The sequence below is a fragment of the Colletes latitarsis genome, chromosome 12 (genome assembly GCF_051014445.1).
Source record: "Colletes latitarsis isolate SP2378_abdomen chromosome 12, iyColLati1, whole genome shotgun sequence".
Lineage (NCBI taxonomy): Eukaryota > Metazoa > Arthropoda > Insecta > Hymenoptera > Colletidae > Colletes > Colletes latitarsis.
Window position 1 is genome coordinate 13,203,553 of NC_135145.1, and position 8,190 is coordinate 13,211,742.

General features: G+C 43.3%; 1 pseudogene; it reads right to left on the bottom strand.

Annotated features, from left to right (window-relative positions):
• Positions 1–3,865: 3,865 nt before the first annotated feature.
• LOC143348743 (uncharacterized) lies at positions 3,866–5,203 on the bottom strand (annotated as a pseudogene).
• Positions 5,204–8,190: the final 2,987 nt, after the last annotated feature.

The following is an 8,190-nucleotide window of genomic DNA, read 5'->3' on the forward strand; positions in this document are numbered from 1 at the left end:
TAATTATTAAAAAATTTTTTTAATTTTTTTAATTAAAAGTGCGCGTCTCACTTTCTTGGTTCGCGTAAAATCATTGCCGTACGGGGCAACCGCGTCCTCTTAGTGTTGCACAATTCGTGCAAGGGGGGGGGGGGGGGGGGGGTAGACGTAGAAACTCGGCCGCGATGCCTGTATCTATATTGAATTCGCCTAATTCTAGATAGTTGTGCTGACGTGGAAATTTTCCATCGTTCAGATTAATATACCGCGGCTATTTACGTGGTTATTACCCGGTTTTGCACTTGCGCGACGAAGCCGGCCGCGGCCGTCGCTACTTGCAGATCGCCACCGTTCATTCTTGAGCCGTCGGCGATCGAGAGTGGACCCTGTGACGGTCGTGTTCCCATTTCCCTACGAGCTCCGAGGAGGATGAGTCGATCTCGCTCCTCGTAATAGAATCAGTTTGCGGACACAATTTATTGGAAAATCTCGTCATAGCGACTGGAGATTTTCCCCAGAAAAAGGACAATCTACCTGACGTTGCAGCGATCGCAAGGCACGCCGAGTGTGAAGCGATCGTACACGCAGGATTGCGATTGAACGTTGCAGTTCGTGGACGCGACTGCGACGTTGGAGATTCGGTGTGAATCGCCTTCAGTCATTTCCAATTATCCGGTTGGAGCTACTGGAAGGCTGATACCGACATCCTGGTATCGCCTGGTGGTAGTTCACCGTTCGTAGAGGTCGTACGAAACCCACTGGAATCACCTGTCCTGTGTACCACTGAGAGTACACCGACCGGTGGGGTGGAAAGTTCCAACGACCAGATTAGAGCTATACGGCGTAGGAGCAACCGGAAGATAGATATTCAGGAAGGATATCACCTCGTGGTGCTCTCCGTGCATTGGGCGTCGGAGAACCCGCTCCAATATACCGTCGTGAGAGGACAATAGGTAGAGCCTAAGCGTACGGTGGAGCGAAGAGTTCGAAGAGCCTTCCTTCCATCACTACACCCACTACCAGCTGTGAGTCGACCACACTGGGCTGTGAACGTAGGGTGGTTGGAGTTGCAGGGGATTGAGTCCTGAACCGGTGAGCCGCAGGCCAGTTCCTCGTGTCATAGGAACCTCCGTCGAGGTAGCCACGGCTGGCTGCCGGGCGTTCCTTTAATGAAGGAATCGCCGGCTTGGCAACCACGTGAGCATACCACAGGTTGCTTCTGAGGAGCCGCCGTCGAGGAAGCCGAATCAGGACAAGATGTCCTCTTGCGTGGGTGGTGTACACACGCCACCAGCACGGTGAGCGTGCTCGCGGGATCTAGCCTCTTGGAGCCTTACAACCTCCATTTGGTTTCCCGTCCGTGGCATTGCGAAGAGAACCCGGTAGAACGGAGGAAAACCTCGTCTACCCGGTTGTGCGCGTCGGTGAGATCGTAGGAAACGAATCTCATTGACCAGAAAGAGAAGAAAATACAGTCCACTAGCTAGTGCGCTAGATAGCCAGCCAGCTCTCCCCTCCAAGCACACCAGACTGTCGCTGGAGCGCGAGAAACAGCTGACGAGCGCGCGATTGTTGACTTGTCCGCAGAAATATTTATTAGGCGGATTCTTTTGTTACAGAAAGCCTCCGCAGTAGAAAGTTGAAAAAAGGAGACGGAAAAAGAGGAGACGAGGCAGCAGTAGGAGCCGTCGTCATTTTTCTTTTAGTTCAGTATTTTTGTTATTGTTTAAATACCGCGTTAATTCGACAAACGAAAAACGTCGGTTAAACCATCACGTGATCGATAGAAAAACGGGCCATTTCTTGTACGGTGTTGTTCCTTGTTTACGCGACATTCCAGAGGCTTCTCTGAGGCGTAATATATTCCAGGAACAATACCGCATAGAAAAACTCCGTATTTAGATTCGATAACAGTTCCGCGATCGGCCCACTAACGGTTCCTATAAGAGGTGTTACTACGCCGAAACGAAGAGAGGATTCAAAATTAATAAGAGACAGACAGCTTAGACCAGATAGCGCCACGAGATGAAAATTTCCCCTCCCTCGTGACCACGGTTAAGCAGGTATGTCTCTGGGGGACTTGCTACCTGGTTCTCGACGAGTCTAATACGATCGTGGATCCACTTAACCGAAACGGTACAAGAAAGAGATTGCTGCGCATTCGAAAGAATCACGCCAAGTCGAATTTCGTACCCTACGGTTTCGTGAGAATATCTCGATTTCCGTGGTAAATGAACCATAGGAACGGGAAAATTTACTCGATAATTTGAGTAATTTTCACAACCCGCCATCGGTGGCTGAATATAATCAGATTACACTTAAACAGTGCTTGATTATCGCCACCGTTGTGACGGACAAGCACGTATTGCTGAAATCAGTGGTCGTGTTTGAGAACCGAGAGAATTTCTTGATTCTCTGCTTGGCTATTGCACGGTTCAAAAACCCAATCTACAGGGAGCCTTCGTTGCAAAATCCCTGGGTTGGGTTCGCCGTTTTCCAGGGTCGAAACAAAAGTTTGGGATAACACCCGATAGGGGCCTTATTTGGCATTCCCTGGGTAAATATCTCGGCTGGTTTCGACCTGCTCGAGCGTGGGTTCCAGATCGTCAGTGGGTACGGACACTGGACGTAGAACTACGTTCAAAGGGCACCGTGGTGTTAGAACCTTAATAATCAGTCGCTTCTGTGCAGTTAAGGCTCTGCATCACACCGGTCCCGTACGGACCAGGGAACGGCGAGGGACCGCGGAGTTGACAACCTTTGGAGCCTTACAACCTCCACTTGTTGTCCTCTCCTGCAAAAACCAAGCCTGCAGCAGTGGGAAGATCGAGATTAGAATCTCGTCTTCCCCATCTGCAATTCAACGTTTCCAAAATCTGAAACGTTGAAATAATAATACAGTCCACTAACACAGTTGTGTATCGCTGTGTAAGAATCCCGCTCCTGTTTACCGTAAACGGAAGAAGGAGCGTGTGGATTAGAGCGAGTCAGACAACGCACCGAGCGTTGTCAGGTATTAACCGCCGGATTTCGGTCTCTTTTGTTACAGAAGACCGAGACGGGAGCCGTAAGGGCAAACGAGAGCCGTAAGGGCGAGGCGCCCAGTATTTCTTTTCTCTTCGTTTGTTTTTTTTTAATAAATTTTCTTTATTTTTGTTTATTTCATTTTTGAATTTTTTTCATTTAAATAAACGGCCTAGTCCGTTGGACTAGGTGAAAGAAAATTATCAATTGTACAGTCACTTTCCCCCAAATTTCCAATCCCCCGTGATCCGGACCATATTTCGTTAAAGGGTACGAGACAAGGTTTTATCATAACCTTTGCACGAACTAGTACCTATTTTAACAGTTATAATTTTATAAAGAATTAACTTTATATTTTTGTAAAATAAAGAATTTATTGAAAAACTTGTAACAATTTCTCTCCCTGTTTGTTTCCTCATCCGGACCCACGTTAAAGTCCCTTAGTACTTTAACAAACATGGTGTTAAAAAATTTAACAAAATACAATTTGTTTATAACAAATAAAAATTATTAACTTAATTTTTCATTTTATTGAAATTTTCATAATGACAAAAAATGACGAGCATTTTATTCCAAATCCATTGGTATGTAACATTTTTAAATTGCCTCTTATAGTTTTGCAGATTTCGATGATTTACATCTTGCGCGTACATCCACTATGGTAGTAGCCGTTCTAACTTTGATTTTAATGAAGCACTGTAAGCTTGCATTAAATTACACAGTAACAAGTAACAAGTAACAATAACAGTAACAAGTTTCTTAACAGCAATAAAAAGATTAATTGTTTTTATTACCCACTTATGACATCGTGGCAAAGGTGGAGCGATTTATAAATTATAAATACATACAGTGCGTATAACTATTACTTTATGTAGTTTCGATAATAGTGGTAGTCGTTGAAAAAATCTTCCACTTCTTCGAAAAGTTGCAATGTAGCGATTTTTTCTTCTTTTAAAGAAGCGCGAGCCTCTTTTGTATAATGAAGACTGCGGCGCTCCTGCTGTTTAATGCGGCGTTTATTTTCATTATCAGTAAATCTTTTGCTGTGCTATCCAATTACTATATTGAGCTCTTTCATTGTTTGAAGGACGAACGAAAATCCTTCGTTGAATATTCCAGCAGCCAAAAATGCAGCTATTTCAATAATGTGTATGCCACAATTGAGATGCTTGGGAGCTAAACGTCAAATCATGGCGTTAAAGCTCTCGTTAACATTTTGTGTGTGGCCACCTAAACATCTCTCCAACAAATCATCTCGTGACAATTCTTTATAAATGGGACGAATATGTTTTGGCTCGTCTTCATGTAATGAAGGTGGATGATCAAACTCTTGTCCCAAGGCTTGTGCAACGCGCCACTTACACCACGAATCGGCGCCGGGAGGACAGTCGTCGTGCTGCGGTTTCTCATCTGTTGAAGACAGATGATAAAATGTTGCCATTATCGCCTTTCTCATCTCAATAACAGAATCACTGTTACGCCTGATAGCGAGACTATAGTATTTTGTTAATTTTTTTATTAACACATCGGTCAACTTTCCTTTTCGTCCTAATTTTGCAGTTTTCTTTATATTGCGCAACCGAGTGCCCATCCTCTTCTCCACATGTCCAATGCATTCGTTCTTTTTAATTTTGAACTCATGACCATACGGTTCAATATCCAAAATTGCTTTGAACGTTTTAGCGTCACCGTCTCCTATGTAATTACTGTAACGTACTCCGTGTAATTGTTCAGAGCGGAGAAACATTTCTACGACGGCATCTACTTCCATTTTACCCGAAGAGCCACTGTGATTCACTGTATAATGCCCATCTTCTTTATGTTCCAAATATTCGGGGTGCTTTTTATTATTTTTGAAATATGTACATGTCTGACAATAACTACTTTTTACCAATAAATCGATGACATTCCCTGTGTTATAACCAATGAGCGTCGTTACACCGTAGAGTGAAGAAAATCCTCGTTTTTTCCAAGAATCATCTCCAGATATTTTAAGATTTAACAAGGGTTGTTCCTTTTTTTCATTAAACTGTTTTTCTTCCTCAACAGCTTTGTGACACGTATCATTAAACATTTTTTGCAGTGAAATATGTATATGCTGTATAATGCCGTCATAAGCACGTACACTCAATTCACAGCCAAAATCCATCATGCCGCAAAAGATATTTATACCTTTACGTGCAACACCTAACAAACGCATCACGAACACAATTCTGCGGTTAATTTCAAAACTGTTGTTTACAAAAGGTCCCGAATTAATTAAAGTTGTCCCACACGCACATGTAACGGCGATTTTAAATCCCAATCCACGATTGCCTGCTTCTCCAAATGTTTGTTTTCGTTTACATGTTTTGCACATAGAAATATCCGAAATTGCACCAAAAACACTGATAAATTCTATAATTCGGTAACAGTGTGTAAAATTAGAAATTGTATTTGCTGACGTAACTCTTATTTTTTTAGCAGAAGAGCTTGTTCCTTCGCTTCTGCTCATCTGTTCACTTTCTGTTTCAGCACTCATGTCAAATTTTTTAGGAGCTTTTCGTCGTCTCGGACGATTCGGACGATAATTAGGATTATCATCTTGCACTTTTCGACTCATTTTCACTATAGAATACGTGGTATCTTCGGAGTTACTTCTCTATTTCCACAATGACTGAGCGTTCTGAGCGTTCTGGGCGTTCTGAACTGCTTCTTTCGTAAATGTTCCATCCGGTCAACTCAGGGTTTTTCGTTCGTTTATGGGGCCAGATGCGGAAACTTGACATTGTCGAAAAAGTCTTCGAATATTCCGCATCTGGCAAATTTCATCGTAAATCATTCAAGCACTCTAGCAACCCGAAAGCGCAAGGCCCGAGTTAACCGACGAAGGACTGTATTGTCCTGCGGGTGGCACAGACCTCTACAACGACCATCACCAACTCGTAGAACAATACAGCCATAAAACAGTTGCAACGCACGTGTAGCTACGCGTCTTAATCCGGAGTCCCGTTTTTTCCTCGGCAAAATTAATGGGGCCTTCGACTTGGGGAAAAAACCTCGGTCACCTTCGTCCAGGGTGACCTGGGACTTTCCTCCACCACGATCGGGTGAGGGAGGAGTTTCCTGCCCAACGGGGTTGGTCCCCCGTTCATCGTCCTTCCCCAAGTCGATGGACAATCAATAAACTCGCAAAGTCAACGCGAATCGGTTGACAAACCCCCAAAATCGAGTTTCGGAGGGGGTTCGCGCTACGAAGGAAACGGGCTCCGGAAACTTCGAACATTCGTTTGACATTCGAAGTAATCATTCAAAAATCTAAATTCGAACATCAATTTCGGAAAAATCATAGTCAAGTCTCATCGTAAAAATCACAGCTCCAGCTTAATAGAACTAGTCGCTCAATATTAATTTAGCGAGCGACGCCGCGCCCAATACAACCGTTTACTTTATTTTGAAAATAAGGTACAAGGAAATCTCTGATCACTTTCTAACTTTTATATCGTATTCCTGAGGAAATTTCCTATCAATTTAAGCAAAAAAAAAAAATTGCTCAAAAATTTCATTTTACATGAGGTTCCCCCCTTAAGCGGACAAGCGACGTATAGCCGTAGCCTTACTGCTTTAGATTGCGTAAGCAAACTCATCCCAGTAACCTACGTGTAATTCCGTTTGTCGAATCAGCTAATTAATCGATTCGGTCGTGAGTACGACCCGGTTAAAAAGACTGCGGAAACTCGTTGGCATCAACGAGATTTCCCCTCAGCAGTGAACTTCGGTTCACGTCAGCCTGACATTTTCACGTATTGCTGCAAACAGCGGTCGTGTGAGACGCATCGAGATTAGGACTCGATCCTCCCTTGATTATCGAACAGTCTTGCACCCACCTATAGGGGCCTTCGTTGCGGATATACTCTGGGTGGACTTGCCGTCTTCCAGTGGGAGCGTGGGACGAGTTATTCCAAGCTCAACTTCCGGCGACCAGCTAGAGCGTTGTTCACTGACCGCCAGTCCTGTACGGCCACTGTGCGTAGAACGCGACTCAAAAAGCGCCGTGGTGCCAGTCTCAATCGTAAGTCGTTATATACACCGTTCAAAAACTGCACCACACCGTGTTCCGAACGCACATACTAAGACGGTAAGGGATCGAGGATCGGGTGATGGTTGGAGCCTTACAACCTCCCTCTAATCGCCCTCTCCTGCGACAATCAAGTATTGCAGTCGCAAAGGAAACGAGATTGAATCTCATAATCGAAAGGAATAACCGAGCGATTCCCGATTTAAAGGGAACGCTCGCATTTACAGTCCGCAAGCTTAGCTGCGTACCGCGGCGGCAGAGATTCCCGCTCCTGAGTGCGACAATCAAACCAGGAGCGAGCGAAGAAAAGTAAGACAGACAACGTGACTCACGTCGATAGGTATTTAACGCCTATTCGTTTCTCTTTCTGTTACACGGTATCGTCTGGCAAAGTCCAAACAACGTCTGGCAGCCGCCCACGTGCTCTCCGCCGTTGTCGGAATCAAACAAAAAAAGAAAGAACAGCTTAGCCGAACCTTTCGGCTAAGCGAAAATAAAAGTTTAATTGTACCGCTTATTTTCCGTCAGTTCCTTCCCTTGAGATCCGGACCCCCGTTAGGCGAGGTATTTTCAAACCTCCTCCCTCTAACAGTAGAAAATAATGTATTAAATTGTAAATAACGGCAATAAAGTAATACTAGAAATATGATTAATTATTTAATATAAGTAACGTGACCCAGTAATAATTACTTTTACATAATGTTGAAGTACATCAAGGAGAGCTTCGCATACATTTGGAATGATTCCTGAAATTGCTTGTTTTGAAATTTTAAACAGGTACATAAGGGAGTGATACGAAATTAAGCGAAAAGCTTAATTAAAACTTGTCAAAACTCTCACCCCGTCTATTCCCTCGTCCAGGCCCTGGTTAAAACCCTCAACTTTTAACAAATATACTTTAATTTGTATATTTCTTGTCATAGTTATATTTTCTACATTACTCGTCAGTATGTACTCTTCTTTTTTGTACATTATGAATTTTAAACCCGTTTATAAATAAATAAATAAATAAATTTTAATTTATTGGTTATTACTTAATTCTTCGTAAGATTTTATAAAATATTTGAAAAATTTTTTACAAATAACGTATATGTATCGGAATAACTAACAAACTATTGCTTAAAGATTGC